We start from the raw sequence: 26,522 nt of genomic DNA on the forward strand, positions 1-26,522 counted from the left end.
ATGAGCTCCTCTATTCATCTATCGGACTGCTCCAAATGCTCTCTGAGCTTCACTATCAGCCAATTTTTTACAGTGATCAACTATTCTCTGAATCTCTTCCAGACTTCTTCCAGCCACGATCGACTCTACTTCGAATTTCTGTTGCAAGCGGACTTCATCCGAGCTCCTACAAGAGCTGGACTCCATCCGAACTTCTACAGTGAATGGATCCCAGACGAACTTCTACAACAGACGGGCCCCACCAGTAGGATCTCTACTCCGAACTTCTTTTGGACTTCGTCAATGTCCGAGCTTCTCTAACAGTAGGACTTCTACAGTAATCAGACTCCATCCAAGTTTCTATGGTGGTCGACCGCCTTCCAGATTTCATCCGAACTCCTACAAGAGCCAGATCCTAGCCAAACTTCTACAACAGATGGGCTCCACCAGTCGGGTCTTTACTCTGAACTTCTTTCAAACTTCGTCAATAATCAAGCTTCTCCAGCAATGGGACTTCTACAATAAGAAGTCTCTACCCAAGCTTCCACAGCAACCAATCTTCATCCGAGCTTCTACAATAAGTGAACTTCATCTGGACTCCTACAAGAGCCGGACTCCATGCAAACTTCTACAGCAAAATTGAATCCCAGACTCCTCCAACATTCGACTTTCCACAGTGTCCTCAAGATTCCTCCAATGGACAAACCTCCACCATGCCATCCGAACTCCACTGTCGGACGACCCCCTGTCGGATTCCTCATGGAATTGGACCTCTCCGACAGACAATCTTCAGACGAGCTTCCACATCAGGCAAATCCCAGATGGATTTCTCTGGCAATCAGACTTCTACCAGATTTCACCAACAGAAAGTCCCCGTCCGAGCTTCTACAGCAGATGACTCTCGCTTGTAGCATCAGCGCCCAAGGCATCCGACAACAGTAGACTCATCAACAACCTCAGAAACATCCGAGCTTCTCTTGGATTGCTGAGCCAGAGAGCCATTCTGCTCCATCAGATGTCCCAACTGAGCTTCAACCGTCAGGCCCAAACTCTTTGGCAAGTCATAACAATGGCCACTACCCTACTCTACTCTCTGTAACGGATTCCACGTGGCCCCACCACTCTTTGGCAAGTCGCGACAACGGACACCACTCCACTCTCCATAACAAACTCCACGTGGCCCTGAACGGCCCCCTGACGTCACTACTCTCCGTAACAAACTCCGCGTGGCCCCGAACGGCCCACTACCAGACAGTTACAGACGTCACTGTCAATCAGTTATGCTCTCCATCTATAAAAAGGGACCCCTAGATACGTTCTTCTCTAAGCTCTAAACTCTATCTCGAAACTCTGCTAAAATCTCATTCGAGTGCTCCATTTCTGTTGAGGCAGAGTACTGACTTGAGTGTCGGAGGGTCTTGCCGAAGCACCCCTAACTCCGGTTTAGACTTTCCTTGCAGGTCCCGATGGTGGACGCGATCTCCTCGACTCCAGCTTCTCCAACGTCGGAGGAGTTCTGCACTAACAGAATTGATGCTAGAGGAAGGGGTGTGTCTTCGCAGTATCCTTGTTCTTAAAGTAGTACTCAACGGAACTATCTTCGATCATCTTCTTTGACATTTTCTTCTCCTTCTCCTGCCAGATCTCCACCTGATGCCTCCCTGAAAGGCATCCACCAGGTGATCCATGGCCTCTGCAGCCAGATCTCAGCGAGACCCACAAGCTCTGGCCTTGTCTCCAATTTTCTAGGCTCCTCCTCCTTCGACAACGGCAGTCAGCTTGGAGCAGTTTAACTTGCTGGTTCAGCAGGTCAGGGACCTCACCAAAGTAATGCAGGCCATGCAGCAGTAGCCGCAGCAGCCGCAAGCATCTGTGCGACTGGAAAGAGCATCGTCAGAGTTCTAAAATTCGGCGATCGGGTGGGCCACTTGGGCCAGTCGCCTTGTCTTCCCCAGAAAAGGGAAGCAGAAGGCGGAGAGCCCTCCATCCGATCATGATTCCACCCCTGGAGGGTCCTTACCTCCGTTCCACTAGGAGACCCTCGAGACTCATAGTCGAAAAGATCTCCTGGATTAAAAGTTTCAAGAGATGAACAGACGGATCGAGGAGCTCATCAGATGAGGTCGGCTCGACAGTTCATCCGACGTCGACCTGAAGGTAGGGAGGATCGGTTGAGGACCCTACCACAGCCAGAGCTGCCAAGGAGGGAGGAACAGCCTGAAGATCGACCTCCAACCGAGATCGTCAACACCATCTCTGGAGGACCCCAATGGGAAGCAGCCAGTGGATCGGCTGTACCGCCCAAGTGACAGAGGACTGAAGAATCTATAACCTTTACTGAAGAAGATGTCTGGGAGATACAATTTCTCCATAATGATGTGGTTGTAGTTTCTTTAAATATTGTTGACTATGATGTATGCCGCATTCTTATTGATAGTGGAAGCTCGATCGATATTCAGTTTTATGATTCATTCTCGAAAATATCCATTCCGGATGGCCGATTAGGGCTGATAAACTCCCCGTTAGTAGGGTTCACTGGCGATGCTGTGCCAGTGGAAGGGGTAATAACTTTAACCATGGTTGCAAGCCGGTACCCAAAGCAATCAAGAGTGCAGGTGGATTTTCTGGTAGTAAGGGCGCCGTCTGCCTACAACGCAATACTCGGCCGACCTAACCTCAATGCCCTTCGAGCTGTGGTATCAACCTACCATTTGAAGCTGAAATTTCCTACTAGCCAAGGAGTTGGAGAGGTCAGAGGAGATCAAGCCCTAGCAAGACACTGCTACAACATAGCCCTACAAAGAAATGGTCAGTCTGACCCCTATCCAGTTGATGGATTGGACACCCACGATGACCTTACTGAAGAATGGAGTGAGCCAATTGAAGATCTTGTCTCAGTTTCTTTGAACGATAGAAATGAGGAGCATGTGGTGAAGATCGGCTCTAACCTAGAAGAAGAGGTACGGATATAGCTCATCAATTTTCTACAAAAGAATGTGGATGTTTTCACTTGGGTTCCGACGGACATGCTTGGGATGATGCGGGAGTCATGGAGCACCGCCTGGCTGTTGATCCCAAACATCGGTCGACGAAGAAAAAAATCCAAAGTCATGCACCAAAAATGCAAATGGCAATAGCTGAAGAAGTTGATAAACTCCTAAAAGCCGGGTTCATCAGAGAAGTCAACTACCCAAACTGGGTCTCCAATGTGGTTCTCGTCAAGAAGGTGAACGGCAAGTGGAGGATGTGTATAGACTTCAAAAAGCTAAACAAAGCCTGCCCAAAGGATAGTTACCCTCTATCCAGAATTGACCAATTAGTGGATGCAACCTCGGGCCATGAGCTTCTCACTTTCATGGATGTATTTTTCGGCTATAATCAAATAAGGATGGCACCTTAAGATGAAGAAAAAACTACTTTTATTACTAACCGTGATCTTTATTGTTACAGGATCAGGCCTTTTGGCCTAAAAAATGCAGGGGCGACCTATCAACGACTGGTGAACAAGATCTTCAAAGAGTAGATCGATCGCAACATGGAGGTCTACATGGATGATATGCTTGTAAAAAGCAAATCCATAAAGAACCACATCGCCGATCTTGAGGAGACCTTCAGCGCCCTCCAAAAATATAAGATGAAGCTGAACCCGACCAAGTGCGCTTTTGGAGTAACCTCAAAAAAATTCTTGGGCTTCGTGGTATCGGGGTGTGGGATCGAGGCAAATCCAGAAAAGATTCATGCCATCCAAAAAATGATCACCCCGAAGTCAATAAAGGAAGTTCAGCATCTTACTGGGAGAGTAGCAGCTCTGAATCGCTTCATCTCAAGGTCGGCCGAATGATGCCTGCCTTTCTTTCAGACCCTCAAGCAGTCGAAGAACTTCTGTTGGACCACTGAATGTTAGCAAGCATTCGAAGAATTAAAGAGCTATCTTGGCTCACCTCTGCTATTGGCAAAGCTTGAACTCGAAGAGGAGTTGTTCCTATACCTGGCGGTCTCCTTTGTGGCTCTCGCAGCAGTTCTGGTTAAGAAAGAAGCAAAAATTCAACGATCAAACTACTACATTAGCCGAGTATTGAGAAACGCCGAAACCAGGTATACTAAGTTAGAGAAACTAACTTACGCCTTGTTGATTGCAGCTCGAAAGCTCTGACCTTACTTTCAAGGGGGCACCATAACACTGCTCACCGACCAGTCGATCAAGGTGGTTCTGCATCGAGCAGATACTTTCGGAAGGATAGCTAAATGGACAGTCGTGCTCACAGAATTTGACATCAACTATCAACCTCAACCAGTGATTAAAGCTCAGATATTAACAGACTTCATAGTGGAGTGCACTATTCCGAAAGAGGCCAAATTTGAACGAGGTGAAGCTGACAACTTGGGGCTCCAGTCGAACTCCCCTGAAGAAAGAACAGATCTCCCTGATGGTTTTTGGGCCCTCTACGTGGATGGTTCCTCCAACATGTCAGGCGTAGGCACGGGCCTAATTTTGGTCAATCCAGAAGGAATTATTGCGGAGTATATGCTGTGCTTTGAATTTTGTGCGATAAATAATGGAGCAGAATATGAAGCTCTGATTGCAGGATTGAGGATCGCCAAAGAGTTAGAAGTGGATCGGCTCCAAGTCTACAGTGACTCCCAATTGGTGGTAGGACAAGTCGGCAAAAACTATGAAGCTCGGGAGGACAGTATGGTCAAGTATCTCAAAAAAGTAAAAGAGATCATCCCTGTCTTCGTTAGCTTTGACATCAAGCAGATTCCAAGAGCAAAAAATACCAGGGCTGACCTTCTCTCCAAGTTGGCTACACTGGCTCTGACTGAACTGCCCAAGGAAGTCTTCTTCGAAGTTTTGAAGTATCCAAGTATGAAAGAACCGTAGCTTGTGATGGAGATCAACCATGAACCCAGCTGGATTGACCCACTAGTTGCATACCTCAAGGACGAGATTCTTCCTCCTAATATAAAAGAAGCTCGAAAGCTTAGGAACCAGGCCTCCCGATATATTCTTTATGAAGGCAAGCTGTACAAGAGATCGTACTCTTTGCCCTCCTGAAATATCTCCGACCTTCTGAAGCTGACTTCGCCTTGTGGGAGGTACATGAGGGAGTCTGCGGAAGTTACCTGGGGGCCAGATCTTTATCCCACAAACTGCTCCGACAAGGCTATTACTGGCCTACCATGTACCACGACTCCATCAAATATGTCAGAAGGTGTGATCGGTATCAGAGATATGCAAATATCCAAAGGCAACCCACCTCCAAACTTACACCTTTGAGTGCCCCATGACCGTTTGCACACTAGGGGATGGATATCCTCGGACCTTTTCCCATGGCATCCGGACAGCGAAAGTTTCTCTTGGTGGCAATTGACTACTTCACCAAGTGGGTTGAAGCTGAACCTTTGGCGAAAATCACAAAAGCCAAGGTGCAGGACTTCATTTGGAAGTCAATTGTCTGTAGGTTTGGCTTACCCATAACTCTCATTACTGATAATTGGCGACAATTTGCTGGGGCAAGATTTGCTGAATTTTGTGAGGACTTAAACATCTCCCATAACTTCACGTCAGTAGCCCATCCGCAAGCAAACGGTGAAGTCGAGGTTACTAACAGGACTCTGTTGCAAGGAATCAAGGTGAGACTTGAAAGAGCAAAGAAAACTTGAACAGATGAGCTTTATCATGTGTTGTGGGCATACCGAACTACCCAAAGACTGCCCACAGGGGAGACCCCCTTTGCCTTAGCCTTTAGAACAGAAGTCGTGATCCCGATCGAACTCAAACTTCCGTCGGCGTGAGTTGTGGCATTCGATGAGCAGCGCAACTCGCAGGATCTCAAGGCCAACCTCGACATATTAGAAGAAAAGCGAGAGACAGCTCAAGTTCGGATGGCCGCCTACAAGCAGAAAGTGGTCCACTACTACAACTCCCAGATCAAGAGCAAGGCCTTTAGAGCGGGGGACTTAGTACTTCGACGAGCCGCTGTCTCACAACCTCAGAATCAAGAAAAACTTGCCCCTAATTGGGAAGGCCCGTATGAAGTCAGGGAGGTGGTTCGATCCGAAACATACTATTTAAAAGAGCTTGGAGGAGCAGACCTTCTGCGACCATGGAATTCGAAAAATCTACGAATGTATTACCAATAACTTTGCCTTAAATAAAAGTTTCTTTCATATTCACATATCTTTTCTTTTGGTATGAGCTTGTAACGACAGGGAGTAGCTCCTTCAGACAATCAAAATTAAGCATGTCAGGGACAAAAGGAAAACCTCATCTTGACACGAACGAAGGCCCAGTTATATAGAGATCGGATGGGGGCAGTGGCCCATGCAAGGGCCCTTATGCACCCCCACAGTCATGTTAGGAACAGGAGGAGAACCTCATCCTAACATGAGCAAAGTCGAAGGCCCGATTATTTAGAGATCGGATAGGGGGAGAGGCCCTTGCAACGGCCCTTATGCACCCCCACAGCCATGTTAGGAACAGAAAAAGAACCTCGTCCTAACATGAGCAAAGTCGAAGGTCCGGTTATTTAGAGATCGGATGGGGGGAAAGGCCCTTGCAACGGCCCTTATGTACCCCCATAGCCATGTTAGGAACAGGAGGAGAACCTCATCCTAACATGAGCAAAGTCGAAGGCCCAGTTATTTAGAGATCAGATGGGGGGAGAGGCCCTTGCAACGGCCCTTATGCGCCCCCACAGCCATGTTAGGAACAGGAGGAGAACCTCATCCTAACATAAGCAAAATTGAAGGCTCGATTATTTAGAGACCGGATGTGGGGAGAGGCCCTTGCAACGGTCCTTATGCACCCCCACAGCCATGTTAGGAACAGAAAGAGAATCTCATCCTAACATGAGCAAAGTCGAAGGCCCGATTATTTAGAGACTGGATGGGGGGAGAGGCCCTTGCAATGGCCCTTATGTGCCCCCGCAGCCCTGTTAGGAACAGGAGGAAGACCTCATCCTAACATGAGCTGAAATTGATTGTATCAGAAATAGGAGGAGAACCTCATCCTGACACAAACGAAGATCTGATCGTTTGAGACCAGATGAAGGGAAAAGCCCCTCAGTAACTCCTCTACACCCCTACAATCCTGTTAGGAGAAGAAGAAAAACTCTCATCCTAACACAAAAAAAAAAGAAGAAAAAGCGATGAGCTACACCAGAGATTAAAAAAAAAATAAACTACATCCAAGGTTCAAGGGACCTCGTCTCAACGAGGAAGAAATCCCTTGTCGAAAATCTCCAATCCTTAAGGGCGAATCAATATGGCGATGACCAAAAATCTTCAAACAATGTCGACATCGAATAAGACAGAAGACAAAAGAAGTTCGGTAAACGACAACTTAATGCAAGAATAGATAAGACAATGAAAAATTTTCTTTTCATTTCATTAGTAAAGTGCACGTTACAAAGCTTTTGAAGGCCAAAAAAAAAGCAACAAGAAAAGAAAGCAATACATAGAATAAAAGGTAAAAAAGCTTTAAAGAAGCTCGGCTTCTTTAGACTTCGAACTCTCAGTTCCAGCCATCATCGAGGATTGTTTTAAGTACTTAACTTCTTCTTCCAGTCCCCCTTCTGCTTCCTCCTTTAGCGGGATCGAAAAATACTCGCAGTCGAAGATGTACCACAAGCGCAGGCTCTGGGCGATCAAGGCAAAGCACGACCGGATCTGTCTCTTCTACCCTCGTCTTCTTCACCGACCCAGAAGTTACAGCACCTTTCCTCGTGTAGGCCTTGAGACTCTTGGCTAGCATCTGAGTCGCGTCCGCATCCATATCTGCAACGAAAGAAGATCGGCATAGCTTAGAAACAGAGCCACAAAAAAGGGGGAGTTCTGGAACTAACCTAGGCTGGTCTGAAGGATGCAGAGATGGGGACGACTCGAAGAACGCCTAAGGCTGAGAAGGACGCTGGGGAAGAATGAAACTCTCAGGAAGAAGGAGAGACCGAAGAAACTCCCAGGCAAAGTGAGACCCCTGAAAGAGGGAGGCGGGTTTAAATAGGCGACGGGGTCCGACGCAATAATGACCGCAAATTTCCTTTAGCCGATCTATAACCGCCGCATGGCCCACTCATCGTGGCAAGTGGCTAAAGACGACTGACAACTGACAGAATCATTATTGCACCGTGCCTAGAGCAACGCTCCAGCAGGAATTTCAAAAAAATCTTTTCGGATCGCCTCGATTTGAAAAGGCTCCAGCACCAGCGCGCCAAATACCAAAATATCTGGAAGCAACCAAGTACAAAAATCGAGGGAGGCAACTTCGGATGTGAAAATTTCTCTATACTTCCTTCATTCGGAATCCAAACTCGGAAGTAGGGGGACTGGTGTTGGGTATAAAATAACCCCAGCTGAAGTTCGTAAAAGGTCGACCCTTCTAGGGCTCTTCCGGCTTCCGACCTTCTGTGGCGTCTTTCTGAACTTCTCCAACCGTCCGAGCTTCCATAATACCATCCGGACTTCTCCGATAATGAGCTCCTCTATTCATCTACCGGACTGCTCCAAATGCTCTCCGAGCTTCACTATCAGTCGATTTTTTATAGTGATCGACTATTCTCCGAATCTCTTCCAGACTTCTTCCAGCCACGATCGACTCTACTCCGAATTTCTGTTGCAAGCAAACTTCATCCAAGCTCCTACAAGAGCTGGACTACATTTGAACTTCTACAGTGGATGGATCCCAGACGAACTTCTACAATGGACGAGCTCCACCAGCAGGATCTCTACTCTGAACTTCTTCCAGACTTCGTCAATGTCTGAGCTTCTCCAACAGTAGGACTTCTATAGTAACCAGACTCCATCCAAGATTCTACGATGGTCGACCACCTTCCAGATTTCATCTGAGCTCCTACAAGAGCCAGATCCCAGCCGAACTTCTACAACGGATGGGTTCCACCAGCCAGATCTTTACTCCGAACTTCTTTCAAACTTCATCAATAATCGAGCTTCTCCAGCAGTGGGACTTCTACAATAAGAAGTCTCTACCCGAGCTTTCACGGTAACCGATCTTCATCTGAGCTTTTACAATAAGCGGACTTCACCCGGACTCCTACAAGAGCTGGACTCCATCCGAACTTCTACAGCAGAATTGAATCCCGGACTCCTCCAACGTTCGACCTTCCACAGTGTCCTTAAGACTCCTCCAGCAGACAAACCTCCACCACGCCATCTGAACTCCACTATCGGACGATCCCTTGCTGGATTTTTCATGAAACTGGACCTCTCCGACAGACAATCTTCAGATGAGCTTTCACATCAGGCAAATTTCAGATGGACTTCTCTGGCAATCGGACTTCTACCAGATTTCACCAACAGAAAGTCCCCATCTGAGCTTCTACAGCAGATGACTCCCGCCTGTAGCATCAGCGCCCAAGGCATCTGACAATAGTAGACTCATCAGCAACCTCAAAAACATCCGAGCTTCTCTTGGATTACTGAGCCAGAGAGCCATTCCATTCCATCAGACGTCCCAGCTGAGCTTCAGCCATCAGGCCCGAACTCTCTGGCAAGTCACGACAATGGCCACTACCCTACTCCACTCTCTGTAATCAATTTCATGTGGCCCCACCACTCTCTGATAAGTCGTGACAATGGACACCACTCCACTCTCCATAACAAACTCCACATGGCCCTGAATGGCCCCCTGACGCCACTACTCTCTATAACAAACTCCGTGTGGCCCCGAACGGCCCACTACCAGGCAGTTACAGACGTTGCTGTCAATCAGTTATGCTCTTTGTCTATAAAAAGGGATGCCCAGATACGTTCTTCTCTAAGCTCTAAACTCTATCTCAAAATTCTGTTAAAATCTCATTCGAGTGCTCCATTTTTGTTGAGGCAGAGTACTGACTTGAGTGTCCGAGGGTCTTGCCGGAGCACCCCCAACTCTGATTTAGACTTCCCTTGTAGGTCCCGATAGTGGATGCGATCTCCTCGACTCCAGCTTCTCCGACGTCGGTGGAGTTCTACACCAATAAAGACCATTGAGATACTTATCCTAGTACACATTTGATATGTGTAGCCCATATGATGTGCTAAAAAAGGAAGTTGTCTCTACTTCGTGACCTTCATCGATGATTAGTCATGGTATAGGTAAGTATATGAGATACAAATCTGAACTTTTTGAAAGGTTCAAAGAATTCAGATATAAAGTAGAGAAGCAAATCAATAAATTTCTAAAGGTACTTTGATCAGATCAAGGATGCAATACCAATGAAAAAATTTTTTTTGGTTATCTCATAAAATAGCATAGTTTCATATTGGATCGCTCTTAGTATATCTCAGCTCAACAAGATAATTAAGAAGAGTCATGGGACTATATGAGATATGGTTCGATCCATGATAGAATACAGTGATTTATTTTGTTTCTTTAGGGACATGCTTTATTTTTATAGAATTGGGTTCTCTCTAAATCTGTTCCTACCACACCGTATGAGATATGACATGATGAGAACTGAATCTTGATTATTTCAAGATCTAAGGATGTCCAGCCTGTGTCAAAGACAGTGGGCAAATATACTAGAGGATAGGTCTATAAAGCTCATCCTAAAAGAGTTTAGGATACTACTTTCTGAAAGGATTATAATGTGATTGTGATCCGATATGCTACCTTCTTGAAAAATTGTTTAACCAAGATGAAGCAGTGGGAGGAAAGTTAAGCTCGAAGAGAGTATTTTTGAAGAGCAGCGAGTCTTGAGATCTAAAGATCCTATTCATGATGAGCCAATATGCATATATTCCTCCATCTCGTACATATAGTAGGATCTCCAATCTTCTTGCAAGGTACTTGGGTATACTTAATAGAGGATGTAGAGAAAATTATTTCTCATGAAAGATTGAGAACATAGAGATGATCCCAAAACCTACAATGAAGAGATGTTAGACATCGACTCTAAGAAAGAATGTGAATTAGCTTTTTTGACTAGATATCTTTTGAAGTTTTCTATATAGAGTAGCTCATGGATTTTATTTTTTATGATAGGAGATCACAAAGTCTACAATAATCATGAAGTTGAAACATTTATTTCGATGATATGATCAAATTATTTGATCAGAAATAAAGAATTATGTATTTTCAAAAGGGTTAGTGGGAGTGTCCAATACTGACATCAGTTAAAGTATGGTTGTATATAGAATTCTCCATGAAAGACATAAAGCAAGCATCCTATATTCTAAAAATATAAAGATCTATAAAGATAGATGCAATTGGATGCTTGTGTTTTCACAGATAAAGTATACAGAGTATATGCTGAAAAGATTCAGCATAGAAATCTCGGAGAGGGGTCTGCTATCCTCTTGGGCATAGATATATACCATGTAATGTACTTGAACTGATATAGTTGATACTGTGAATGTCACGAGTAGATATCAATTGTATCCAAGCTAGGAGCGCTGGATTGTTGTGAAAACATCCTTAAGCTCTTGAGAAGAACTAAGGATTTGTTCTTATTATGAAGAAAGATCAAAGATAAGAGTGGGAGGATACACCAATTCAGATTTTATATCTGTTGGGTATAAAATACCCCCCGGCCGAAGTTTGTAAAAGCCTGACCCTTCCAGGGCTTTTCCGACTTCCGACCTTGTGTGGTGTCTCTCTGAACCCCCTCGACCGTCCGAGCTTCCGAACTTCTCTGACAGTGAGCTTCTTCATCCATCTACCGGGCCGCTCCCAAGGCTCTCTAGGCCTCACTATCAGTCGACCTTCTACAGTGATCAACTATTCTCTGAACTTCTTCTGGACTTCGTCAATATCCGAGCTTCTTCGACAATGAGATCTCTACAGTAATCAGACTCCATCCAAGTTTCTACGGTGGTCGACCACCTTCAGGATTCCAATCGAGCTCCTGCGAGAGCCAAACTTCTACTACGAGCGGTCTACTCCGAACTCCTACTACGAGCGGTCTACTTCGAACTCCTACTACGAGCGGTCTACTTCAAACTTCTACTACGAGCGGTCTACCCCAGATAACTACTATAAGTAAATTTCATTCGAGCCTCTACGTAAATATATTTCTTTCGAACTTCTATTACAGATAGACTTCAACCGAGCTTCTTTGTAGCCGGATCCCAGACGAGCCTCTACAATGGGACAGGACCCACCGGCTAGGTCGCTACTCTGAGCTCCCACGACAATCGATCTTCGATCGAGCTTCTACAATAAGCGGTTTCCCTTCAGCCTTCTACAAGAACTAGACTCCATCCGAACTTCCATAGCAGATGGATATCGGATGAGCTCCTACGACGGACGAACTCCGGTAGCTGGATTTCTACAACGATGAATCACCTCCGATGTCTACCGAACCTCCCCAACACCATCCGAAGTCTACCGCCGACCGACCCTCCACCAAATTCTTCATGAAACCAGACTTCTTCAGCGGATAATCTTCAAATGAGCTTCCACATCAGGCGAATCCTAGATGGACTTCTCTAGCAATCGAACTCTTACCGAACTTCATCGATGGAAAGTCTCCATCTGGGCTTCTACAACAGATGACTCCCACCTGTAGTATCAGCGCCTAAGGTATCCGACAATTGTAGACTCATCAGTAGCTTCGAAAACATCCAAGCTTCTCCTAGATCGATGGGATAGAGAGCCATTCTACTCCATCAGATGTCCCAGCCGAGCTCCAGCCAATAGATCCGAACTCTCTAGCAAGTCACGACAATGGCCACTACCCTGCTCCACTCTCTGCAATGAATTTTGCGTGGCTCCACTACTCTCTGGCAAGTCGCAACAACAAACACCACTCCACTCTTCGGGTTCTACCACTCTCTGGCAAGTCGCGATAACGGACACCACTCTACTCTCCATAACAAACTCCACGTGGCCCTGAACGACCCCTGATGCCACTACTCTCCGTAACAAACTCCGCGTGGCTCTGAACAGCCCACTACCAGGCGGTTATAGATGTCGCTGTCAATCAGTTACGCTCTCTGTCTATAAAAAGGGACCCCCAGATACGTTCTCCTCTAAGCTCTAAACTCTATCCCAAAACTCTGCTAAAATTTCCACTCGAGCACTCCATTTCTGTTGAGACAGAGTACTGAGTTGAGCGTCGAAGGGTCTTGCCGGAGCAGCCCCAACTCTAGTTTAGACTTCCCTTGCAGGTTTCGGTGGCAACCGCGGTCATCTCAACTCCAGCAACTCCGGCATCGATGGAATTCTGCACCAATAATATCTATCATTGATGGTAGAATGTCAACATCACAGGTGTAATCATGTCGATATCTTGGAAGGGTTTCAAGTAATCGATTGATGGAAGCTGAGTATATTGTAGATATGTAGGATGCATTCTGGTTCTAATGTTAGTTGCAGAATTAGATGTCATGCCATCAGATGCTATGACTTTATACTGCAAAGATAATGACACCATAGCCCTTGCTAAGGAGCTTAGGTCTCACCAGATATCCAAACACATAAAGCAGAAGAACAGACGACTATCTCCAGTAGAAATACATAGAGATGCAGAGAGCAAACACTATATGAGATATATAGTTAACACACTGGTAAGTCACTTAGCTAGCCGAAGACTATAGCCTATCTTGTGAAGATGGGGTTTGGTATATAGCAGATTGGCTTTAGTGCAAGTGAGAGATTCTTGGATGTGTGCCCTATAAGCCAATCTTGACTGATGCATATCATGTTTCTAAGATATGATTTTCTACTTATTGGGTATTTATGTTACCATTCATGTTTTATGCATCCATGAATCATCCAAGGGATTAACAAGATGATGACACATATTCTTAAAGAGTTAAAAATTTGAGACATGTGTCATTGATGGTTAATTTCTAAATTGCTCCTGATCATAGGATCATCATGGGGATGGTGATTGATCTGGATAGATCAGTGCACGGATTGCTTCCTTCGGATAGATAAATCTTGAGTCTGCAGTGTAGCGACACTGAAGCGAGAGTGCAGATAATTATTAGAGAACAACTAACACTGAGCATGACCAACACGAGAAGTCACATGGATATTTGCTCACTCGTTAGTGACTTTCTTAATGCTACAGTTGTATGACTGATTCTTTGATCTGAGATGGTACTACTACTCACAATGAGACTGCTGGAGTTTGATTGATACATAAATATTGATCTTAATGAGCTATTATAGTAGATGTTGGTGACAGTTGATCCATTATAGGAGTAGGATGCGCATCAAGATGGGATCATACGATCCTAACAGAAGGGAGTAGTCCTATGAGATTTAAGAAGCTGAGTTTTTAAGTCTATGGCCATAGCAGTATGATTGATGGAAAAGAATTTCCATAAGAATCATGCATGGACTCGAGCTGATTGAATCTATCATATAACTAATGATGAAATTTGATGATTTATCTATGACCTGCCATCTGGTCGGGACTCCCGATAGAGGGACTGTATCATACATTAACTGCACCTAGAGATTCATCACCTTTTATTCTGTTGGATTGCCACTACATACTGCTTGGTGTCACTAGTGGATTGTGAGACCCACAAGCATCATCTTGATGATCAATGATTCTTGATGGGCAGAGTTGGAATGGTTTCAACCCATTGAAAAGAGTTTCAAAGATATTATGATAGGGATCACAATATATCTTACTATCAGACAGAATAGAATCTATGGGGTCACACACAAAGAGGCTTTTGACTGATCAGATGATTGAATTACAATTATAAATCATGATAGGATTTGATTATCAATTTGATTGATGATTAATCCAATACAAAAGTTGTAATTAAATAACTCACTAAAGAGTCAGTGAGTTATAGGAGAATTAATTAGGAATTAGATTGTTAGTTGGCTCAATTTGATTGAATAATGAGACTTGCATTAAGTCTAATTAAATTAAATTTAATTTGACTTGATTTGGGTTTGGTTTGATCAAACCTAATTGAGTTACGAGATAACCAAATTGCATGAGAACATAATTCCTTGTTGAATTAGATTTTAGATTTGACTTAATTTCTAATTAGATTAGGATCTAAATAAGTATGTTTGAGTTTTTATTGAACTAAAAATTTTTATCTTCATAGGTGCACCAAATTCTAATTGGATTAGGATTAAATTGAGTTTGACTCAAGCACCAAGAGAGAGTCCAAAAAGACTAGGACTCCTTCTCTAATTAGGTGACATCTAATCTAAATAGTTTGGACTCCAAATTAGATTTAGCTTTCAATTTATTTGGGTCTAATCAATTTTTAATATGATTAGAATTGATTAGAGTTTACATTGATTTAAATCAGCCATCTTAAGTGGAGTCCTATATGGATTAAATTCTCCCTCTATGCGCCTTAAACCAAGTCCCACAACCAACCAGATTTTGGATGCCAAAAAATCCATCGCCTCATCCTCTTTTGGGTATTAGAAGGGCTTTTAAATCTCTTCTTCCCATGTGAAACTTGGGTGCAAAAACTCTTGGTAGTAGGCGGCATAAAATCCTAGAGTCCAAAGGAGTTTGGACTCTTATCTCCTACTCAAAATCAAACTCCCCTTTGCCTATTTAAACATGGGTCTTGTGGGATGGTTTGGGAAGCTGATAGAGATCAGGTTTAATGCCAAAACCAGAGGAGATATGTGCATAAAAAATCAAGGGAGAGGGAGGGATTGCGTGGTGCTTCATGGCATAAGGTAAGTTAGATGTAATCCCTTCTTTCTTACAAACAACCAAAGGTTGGTTTTTAGGACATCTCTCTCTTTTATCCTTGCTTGGACATGGGTTTTTCTTCTTCTCTTTGTCTAAGAGTTGGACAAAAATTCCTACATCTCTAGCATAGAGATTTGGTGCATGGGTTTTAGGAAGAAAATAGAAGAAAGGGTTCTTTTCATGATCTCTAGCATAGAGATCAACACCCTCCTATTTTTTTTCTTCTCTAAGAGTATCTAGAGAGAAAAGAAGATTTTCAACTGTCAAGATACAATCTCTACAAGGGAGCTAGCACTCCAATGAGATCAAGAAGCTTCTAATCAGATTGAAGTCTCGTGTGGATATCCGTAGAGACCGGATGCTTATGCGGCTTCAAGGGACCTTCAGAAGACATCCATAATCATCAGTTCGTGGTGAAGATTGACTTGTGCTAAGGTATAAAGGCTATTTATTTTTTTCTATTTAATTTTTTATCTAAATTCTATCACACATATATAGATCCGATTTATGATTTTAAGATTTGATCCTATGCATGCTTAGATTAAATTAGATTTAATCTAAATTTTTAAAATTTTACTGCATACTTATTTTGAAAAATTTTTGCATGCATGAAATCATGAAAATCCGACAGTTAGGATATAGGCCGAACCTCTCTTACTTCAGGGTTTGGGGGTGTTCAGCTTATGTTAAACAATTACAAACTGACAAGCTCAGTCTTAGATTTGATAAATTTAACTTCATAAGGTACCCCAAGGAAATAAGGGGGTATTACTTTTACGTATCTACTAAATAAAAGGTATTTGTTAGCAATAAGGCATACTTTTTGGAAAAGAAGTTCCTTATTGAAGGAATAAGTGCCTCTAAAATCGAGCTTGACGAAGTTCGACAGGTAGAAGAATCGACACCAATGATTGAACCTGAATTGGATTTGATAAGATCAAACCCAAAGCCCAATACACAAACATCCTTAAGATGATTCGATGGAGTACCGCATCAGTCAGACAGATACTTAAATTTTTTGGTCCGAGATGGGGATCCTGTTGAACTCGATGAGAATGATGAGAATTCGATCACCTATATGGATGTGATGCAGAAGTCTAACTCTAATAAATGGCTTGAAGCCATGAAATCCAAGATGGAATCTATGAAGGTTAATGATGTATGGATATTAGTTAACCCATTTGAAGGATTTAAACCCATAGGGTGTAAGTGGGTCTTCAAAAAGAAGAGGGGCATAGATGGAAAGGTAGAGACCTATAAAGCTCATTTGATTGCCAAGGGCTATCATCGGCGTTATGGTATTGACTATGACAAGATATTTTTTTGTATAACAATGATCCAGTCTATTTGGATCAAGCTTGCGATAGCAGCATACCTGGACTATGAAGTCTGGCAAATGGATGTGAAGATAGTTTTTTTTAAATGGAAAGCTGAATGAAGAGGTGTATATGATACAACTTGAAAGGTTCATATCCATAGATGAGTCCAAGGTGTGCAAGCTTTAGAGATCTATTTATAGATTGAAGCAAGCATCTCGAAGTTGGAACATATGTTTTGATAAGATGATCTGAATGTATGGCTTCATTAGAAACAGAGAGCAACCCTACATATATAAGTGGGCCAATGATTCAATAATTGTATTTCTTGTGTTGTATGTGGATGACATTCTTTTAATCGAGAATGATGTCTCTACATTATAGGAAATAAAAGTGTGGCTGTCGTCATAATTCTCCATGAAGGATATGGGAGAAGCAGCCTACATCCTAGGGATGAACATCTATAGGGATAGATCTAAGAGGCTGCTCGGGCTCTCCCAATCCATGTACATAGATATCATGCTGAAATGGTTCAGCATGAAGAATTTCAAGAAAGAATATCTTCCAATAGGCCATAAAATTTTTCTTTTGAGAGAAGATAGTCTGACAACTCCTCAAGAGATAGCGTATGAGTAGAGTTCCATATGCTTCAGCAGTAGGTTCTATTATGTATGCCATGACATGTACGAGATCAGATGTGGCATACTCACTAGGGGTAGTGAGTAGATACCAGTCTGATCTAGAAAAAAACCACTGGAAGGTCGTAAAGACCATTCTTAAGTATTTGAAAAATACTAAGGATCAGTGGCTTGTGTATGGTGAAACTGACTTGAAACTAATGGGGTTTACTGACTCCAACTTTTAGTCAGACCATGATGATAGCAAGAGTGTGTCAGATTATATTTTTATTCTAAATGATGGAGCGATCTACTAAAAAAGTTTTAAATAGTACATTGTGGCTGACTCTGTTGGTGAAGCGAATATATCGCGGTATCCGATGCTGCGAAGAAAGTTGTATGGTTGAGAAAGTTCATCAGTGAGCTCAGAGTGGCACCCTTCATTGATGTTCCCATCTTGTTATATTACGACAATACTGGAGCCATTGCTCAAGCCAGAGAATCAAGGTCCCATCAACATACCAAACATATTCTGCACCACTATCACCTTATCTGAAAGATCGTGGATCAAGATGACGTCGACCTTCAAAAGATCAATGAAAAAGAGAATCTAGCTAACCCATTTGCTAAAGCTCTCAAAATCAAGGAGTTCGATGTCCACAAGTCGAAGATGGATATTCGATACTGTACCGATTGACTTTAGTCCAAGTAAAAATTATTGAAAAATATGTCTCAAAGTCAATCGTCAGTCTGTTGACGATTGTGCTTATCCTATAAATTATATATAAATTTTTATTAATAAAAATTATTTGATATTTTCTATTACAAATTATTCATCTTTGAACTCTTGTATTGCAACAAGGTCTTCAGGACTATAGTTAATCGATAAAGAAGGATTTGTTGTTTAGTCCTTAAAAGTGTTTGCGACCAAATAATATGCTATTAATAGGATGATAGTAATATCAAGTACAGGTCATTGTGTGCTATATGAGTTGGTTGTCTTCTTAATTAAAGAGTATGGAGATACTATTATGGTATACAGATAAAATATAGGAGTACATTCACATCGAACGTGATCATGTGTCGAGCACTTTGCTGTCAAGAGTAGCTCCTAAAGGATATGGATATAAGTGTCCCTCTGACCTAAGACCACCACAGTGACTTGTAAGCAACTCACTATACTTTAATACCAGACTATCTCAGTTTATAACTCAATAATGGAAGGATACTAGGTGTAGTCAAGTACTTATTAAGTCGGTATGTGGATCAAGATGGAATTGACCCCTCTAAATTAGTAAGAGATATGCATCAGTGTATTTCAATTTAGTAAAATTTTGATCAGGATAATTCATAAGATGGATTTGAAAGGTTGAAATACAATATGGTTGACTTAATTAAGGTTGATTGTTAAATCCTAGGTCACCTTGAGCATTAGGATCAAGGGATGAATTATACGGTAACCATACACCAATAGATTCTAGAATATTACTTTGCAATACTTCGACATATCCGATTGTTGGGTCACCAATGCTAGATGGTTACATTGATTGGTATAGAAAGTTATTCCTATGCTATTGGCTTAGGTTCGAACCTATAGGATCACACGCATTAAAAGATTTGATCAGATCTGATGGCTGAAGAGTCCAATTGGATTATGACTTTGGTGAGGAGTCCCATTAGGACTGGGACTCTGGAAGAGAGTCCCACTGAGATTGAGACTTTACTATTAATGAAGAATTAATTAGTAATTAGATTACTAATTGAATCAATTTGATTGAGTAAAGAGCTTTGGATCAAGTCCAATTGAATTAGATTCAGTTCGACTCAGATTGAGTTTGATATGATCAATTCTGATTACAAAAAAAATTTGATCTTGATTCGATCAGAATTTTGACTTGGATAATTTCTAATTGGTTAGAAATTTAATGAAATATCTAAGTTTCTAATTAGATTAGATTTATTTCTATCAGTGGGTTCAATACAAATTTGATTGGGATTAGAATCAGATTAGAAATGAAGAGTCCTTGTCAACTTAGACTCTATCCTTATCTCCTTGCGCCATACTTGGCCTCATGCCCACATCTCCATGCTAAATTGGATTTGGCTTGACCTTTTTAGTGTCAAAGTAGTAGACCCAATATGGATGGGCGGCAATGATTGATGAGTCATAATCTTATCTCCTGCCTAATTTGAATGTGATCCAAATTAGAGATAAGATGTAAACTAGGAAAGGGATTTTTTATACATGGAAGATTGTTGGCAACTTTATGATTTCTTTCTTATTTTTCTTAAAGTGTTTTTTGGCATGTGAGACTCTAAAATCCTTCTCCACACCATAGTGATTTTTTTTTGAATTTTTTGGGATGTCAAAAGTGGTTTTGGTGTTGACTCTTGGTGCCCTTCCTTTGGTGAAACCCTAATTCCTAGTCTACAAAAGGGTGGCTTCTCTTCTTTGATGTGATGCTTTTCTTCTCCCTTACAAGTGATTTCACTTTTAGAGTCTCTCCTCCTCCTCCTCTCTTCCTCATCCAGATCTCCTCTTGCTTTGGAGTGTCCAAGTTGCTTGAATAAGAAGGAAGAGATCAGCTGTCAAAGTTGTTTGCAGACTAACATCTCCAAACCCGTGATCTGTATCAGTCTTCGTGTGGATTTTCTATAGAGGCTAGACAACTTTGTGTGGCTGTAAGTGATTTGAGGAACATCCTCTTCAAGCATTAGACTAGAGGAGATCAAGATCCAATTGGTTTGGTAACAATCCTTAACTTGTCTTGATCATACTAATAGATCTAATAGTTAGATCTTGGATTTCAGCACCGCTGAGATTGATGTGATTTTTATTTTTAGATCTAAAATATATATTTTTTATATAATAAGATAATCACATGATAGCTTAGATTAGATCTTATGCATGTGATTAGAATTAAATTATTTTTTTTTTTTTATTTTATAAAATTTTTAAATCACATGCATAGCACTACCTTGTATTTCCTTCACATCATCCCCTTGAAAGTTAGCAGGTAGTTTCATGCATGTAATTCAAAAAATTTTTTAATCTTAATGCAGCAGAATGGATTTAGATTAAATGCTTTAACCTAGCATGCATTAGATCTAATTTGAAAAGTACCTAAGCATGGATCTTATGATACTACAAGCATGCATAATTTGAAATCTAAAAACCATAGATCACATCTATGCTGTAGATCACATCTACCATCAAATTGAGATTAGATCCCAATACTTGAGTGCAGGTCGATCTACACCATAGTTGATGATTGTGGATTTATCAGATTCTTCCAGCCGCACAGACATCCGACCTCTATATGTATCCACATGAGGTTTCTGATCAAATCAGAGGTCCGATGATCTGGTTCCTTCTTTAGATCTCTCAGACACTTTAACAGGAGAAGAAGGATATGAGGAAGAAGTGATGGAGGAAGAAATCTAGGGAACACTATTTCTCTCTTCCCAAGAGCCCACATCCTAGATCTAGAACCCTAGATCTATTCTCACACCAAGATGAGGAAGCCCCACTCTTTCTCACACACAACCCAAAATTCTTCTTCTCTTGTTTGGTGGAATTTCGTGTCACACGCATAAAAGAATAGTGCCCTACAAGCCAATCGCATGGGTGATGTGAAGGAACTTTTCTATTTTTTCTTTCTGCTCATTTGCATGACATTAATTATTTTACGTTTTATCATTTGCTGCATCATATTTTTATGATTATGATAAATTCCATAGATTAGGATAATAATTTTAGGACCATGATGAGATCATGCTAGTGAGACTTAAAATCTTGATCATTCCAATCTAAAATATTTTTAATCGTTAGATCATTGAGTCGGAGATCGATGATGCCGGTAAGACTGGTACATCCTAGTATATTTGATGGAGAGGGTGGTTGATCTCACAATCACTTGTATGGTGACACTAATACAAGGATGTAGGTGCTCATTAGAGAATGAGTTCACTGAACTAACCCATAGGAAGAATATTTGATGGAGCCTTATAGCATGTTGACAAATGGTTCTCTAGTGAAAGTGGTGTATATGATCTTTTGACCTGAGATCACTATGGTACCTTGTGTATATGGATCTTTACTTTGGTTTATTCTCTAGCATATCATTTTGAGATGTATGTGAGATATTCTAGATATGGTGAAGTATGCATGAAGGTTGTGAGTGGTCAACAAGAAATCGATCACTCTTTGTAGAAGTAGAGAACATCCTATGTAATCTCATAGGATGATGACTCTGAGAGTCTCTGACCAGAGCAGAGATGAATAGAAGAAAAAATTTATACTGATTCATTAATCGAGTCATCATCATCAGATAGAGATACATATGGATAGGTATTTATGTTTGACATATTTTCATGCCTATGACCTTTCTGGGATATTGTGTGATATCGAAAAATTGAATTGCACGGTAACTCACTATGGAAGGATAATTTTAGTATTTCTATCAAATTTTAAATCTTTTAGATAGTCATGACACATTGCTAGACATCAATCTTGACTTGTGGACTTGTTAGAATTAAAAGAGTTTAATTCGAGAATCAATTAGAAAGAGTCATAGTTGATTGAAACTCTTGAACTGATCTAATCTAATCAGATTATGGTTACATCGAGAGTCTTGATCCACTGCTGGCTAGATTTGAAATTCAATGGATTACACACAATAGAGATTTGATTTTAATCTAATTTATTTAGATTTATTGTAAATTCAATGGGTTAATTAAATTGCTAGCATATGAATTAACATAAGTTCCCAATTTGGTTCAGTGCAAAGGTATTTGTGCTAACCCTTGACTTGTTCCTTGACCTAATGTGATTGGATTTGAATCATCTAATTAATAGATGGCTTATCTAATTTTTATGAAAGAATTATATGTGGAATCAGTCTCCTCCACACCAATATCCCACACACAAATAATTGTAATGCCCCATTTAATTTTGGTGTTAAGAAGGAAGAGTCCTTCTTAACAAAGTATCTTAAATTTTCTTCTTAATTTCATGCGTCCCTTTTATTCCTTGTGTCATCGGATGGCTCTTGGGATTGTGGGTGTAGAAAAGGAGTCCTTCTTTTAGGAAGAATTTGAATGCCACAAAATAAATGGGATGCCACATGTAAGTGTTGAATATGGAAGAGTCCTAATTGTTATGGACTCTTGGTTTCTCATCCTTTCCTTAATCCCATGTGCCATATGATGGCATCTTAATTTTTCTTAATAGAGGAAGAGTCTTTTTACTGGTCAATCACTTCTTATTCCATGCCTTAGCCATTGGTTTCCATGCAAAATAAATAAATAAACAAATGTTAGCATGTAAAGAATAAGGGATGCCAAGAGTTGGCATCCCATGGTGTTGCCCCTTCTTTTCTATAAATAGGGGGTGCTACACCTAGTTCTATGTGTCAATTTTGGCTGAGAGTAGGCATGGAAATGAGAATAAAATGATGGAAAAAAGTTTGAAAAAAAATGACAAGAAGAAAAAGGAAAGCATGAGATGCTTGTCTTAAAATTAGATTGTTCAAGTGTTGAAAATTTGATTTAATTTTGTGTGGTGAGATCATTTGAGAATTGATTCTTAAAGTGGTCCTAGTAGAGGTCTCAAAGGCATACAAGTGGTGGTGCAATCCATTCTTGCAAAAGACGATCGGCAGCAAACTTATGAAGAAGGCTGCAGCACTACGTCGAATTGGGAAGGGCTCTGATCAGTCCCGTGTGGATCACCATTGGAGGACTTCTACTTTGAAATCTTATCGAGATCTCAAGATTATCAGTTTATAGTCTTCATATTGGTATATGACTTTTGATCTCTTCTTGTTATACATGCTTTTGTGGTTTGATTGTAATCATCAAGGTGTTCCTAGGGCTTTTGTATTCTGGTAGTCTAGTTTAATTGTTAAACTTTATTTTCAATTATTGAATGAATATAAATTTTTTTTAAAATTTATATTTCACTATATTACCAAAACTCAATAGTGATATCAGAGCTATCCTTGTTGATTCAATCAAATTTCATGTTATTATTGTGATATGGATTAGATCCAGTTCAAACTATATCAAAATCAAATTTTTTGATTGATATTTAGTTGATATTTTTGATGTATCTTTTATTAATGATAAAATATTATCAATCTATGATCAAAACTTGGATATAAAAATTCTATAGTCTTTTGACTTGTGAGACGAGTTTAAATTAAATCTCATGATCTAATTTTTGATGGAATTGAAAATCCCGTGTATATGATGCGCGGAGCCTTGGAATGCTACATATAGATGTACATTGCCAAGACTTAGGATTTTTATATTTGACGCATTCACCTAAGATCCAAGGATAGACCATCATGTTATTGGGCACTCACCATTATGGGTCTTCGATCTTGGTTGTTGCCCAAGATATGTGTAGAGCTGAAAAATTTTGATCATGAAAATGATGCATCAGACATGGATTAGGATTTTTATCTATGAATTTGGTTAACTATAATTCATTAATCTAAAGTATTTAGAATTAATGATTATAGATTAAATCAAATTCATAGTTCTAATTTGATTAGAAATATGTTTGACTTAGGTTAATCAAATTGTCATTTACCTAATTTGATTAGGATTTGAGTAATGGTTGACCGAATCTATGCTAACCTAATTGAATTAGGATTAACCTAGGAATTGGTCAACATAACTCAAAATGATGATAAATGATTGACTTAAAATTAAATTTGGATCAAATGTTGAACCCAAATCAAAAATTCTAAATGGGCCTTATGCCCAAATATTTAAACATCTCCAATGACATATTTATGAATGATATCACAATTATGATAACATGAGAAGTTAGTTACTATGTTTTATAATTATTATAAAAATATATGTTGAGTGATTATGGACTATGGTGCTTCCATGTGATGGATGTATGCATGAATGCTTCCCTATTGGCTGATTATATACATGCATTTGCAAAAATTGCAATAGAGACTGAGTGCCCCTGATACATTATATAATCAGCTGAATCTTTCTTTTGTATATTTCTAAATATTGATTGAGATTATTTGAGAATAGATAAAAATTATTTTTTTTTATTTTCAAATAAAGATCAAGCATTCATGGTAGTCTTTATGGAGATGAAGACTGGACTACCAGTCATTTGTAGAGTAGAGGCACATTAAGTTTAAGATGGTTCAATCTGTGATGCACCTAGAATTAAACCCATAAATCATCCTATGGCTCGGATGATTTTTCAGAAGTCCATAACCATTAAATTTTCTTATATATGCTCTTACATGCTGGTAGTTAGAATTAAAATGTATATATTTTGGATGTGCATGAGACCAAAGTCCCTCGTTTAAATTATATTTAAGTCATAATGGCAAAGTGTTAAGAACACTACCCATGCCTTCCTTCATGCTGAGCCAGTATTATGTCAAGAACCATAGTAGGCTTGTTGTGCTATCCACAAGGCTTATTGTGGAGACTGATTTGATACTGTCTTGGTACATAATGAAGCTAATGATACTTAGCTCATACTAAGTCAACAGAGTATATCAAAAACTATAGTGAGTTTGTTGTGTTATCCATAAAACTTGCTATAGGGATTGATATGATGTTGACTTAGTGATGATTATGGCATATTTTGGTAATGCCATCTTGTTGTACTATCCACAAGGATAATATTATTCAGATATGACTATATAGGATTGAAAGGTATGACTTAACTAAAATGCTATAGTTTGTTGTACTATCCACAAGACTATAAGTATTTTAGAGATAAAAATTATGTTGAGAGTTGCATGAGATGCAATTAATGAAGAGTTACCTATCCTTGAACTCATAGGAGCTTATTGTGCTATCCACAAGATTTTTTATAAGGAATTGAGATCTCAACCCCACTAAGGAACTGATGATAGGTTTCTTCATTTTTTATACTTGAGGGCTATAAAATTTGTTAAAATAGTGGAAGACACATTTAGATAAAAATCTCATCTAAATTATGCATGTCATCATGAGTAGTCCTTTTATGTTCTTATATATTTTTTGCATCTTCACTATCACTGTATGGTATGTTTGATATTTTTATATTGATCGAACTTCATGGAATGGTTAAGAAATCTGAGAATAATTCTCATATAGATGATAGTCTCCTATTCATCTGATTTCGATTGGATCGGAGATGATACTATAAAGAAGGAAAAACTACATATGTGATATAGTGGGGTGATAGTATGACTGCCAAATTTATCCTGATTAACTTAATCGTGTGATTAAGTCAATATCATGGATGGTGCGATAATTCAAGATTCGATCCTCCTAACTCTCTCAAGTTCCTTCTTTAGTATCTCCCAAGAGAAGAAAGGTGAAGATTGTCTTCACTATGAGTATCTATTATTATTATAGCAATGATGAGCATTAGAGATAAATTGCAAGAGTTATCTTGCAAATATGAAGTAGTAGCAGGATGCAAAGGTTGCATCTGCTAATGGTTTGTATGTGATACAAACTAATTTATCATTGAGTGTTTCAGCTTTAAAATTTTGGGTATGTGATACCTTATATAGGTTTCTCTTATGCAAAGTGTTGCTGGATCTATAAAGCTAAAGAGAGATGCCTACATATTTTTGGCACTAATGGATAGTCTATTTATGCTAAAAGCTGTAGGAACCTACATATTTTTTGTACCTTCTAGCAAGATTTAGAAACTAGTAAGACCGTTGTTATATACCTAAATTTATCAGAAATATTATTTCAATTCCTATGTTATTATAACATGGTTTTGAAATTAATGTATAAAGTAAAAATTACTTTCCTTCTGATAAAATTTTATGGCTATGGATTTATGATAATGGTCTCATATTTCTATCACTCAATGATGTTATTCTTCTTGTTGATGAGAATAAAAAATAAATATGTGATGGTCACATATCTCAAGGCAAGCAAGGTATTAGGTCTTGAACATATGGATGTTCGAAGGCTAATAA

Source organism: Elaeis guineensis, chromosome 2 (assembly GCF_000442705.2).
Source record: "Elaeis guineensis isolate ETL-2024a chromosome 2, EG11, whole genome shotgun sequence".
NCBI lineage: Eukaryota > Viridiplantae > Streptophyta > Magnoliopsida > Arecales > Arecaceae > Elaeis > Elaeis guineensis.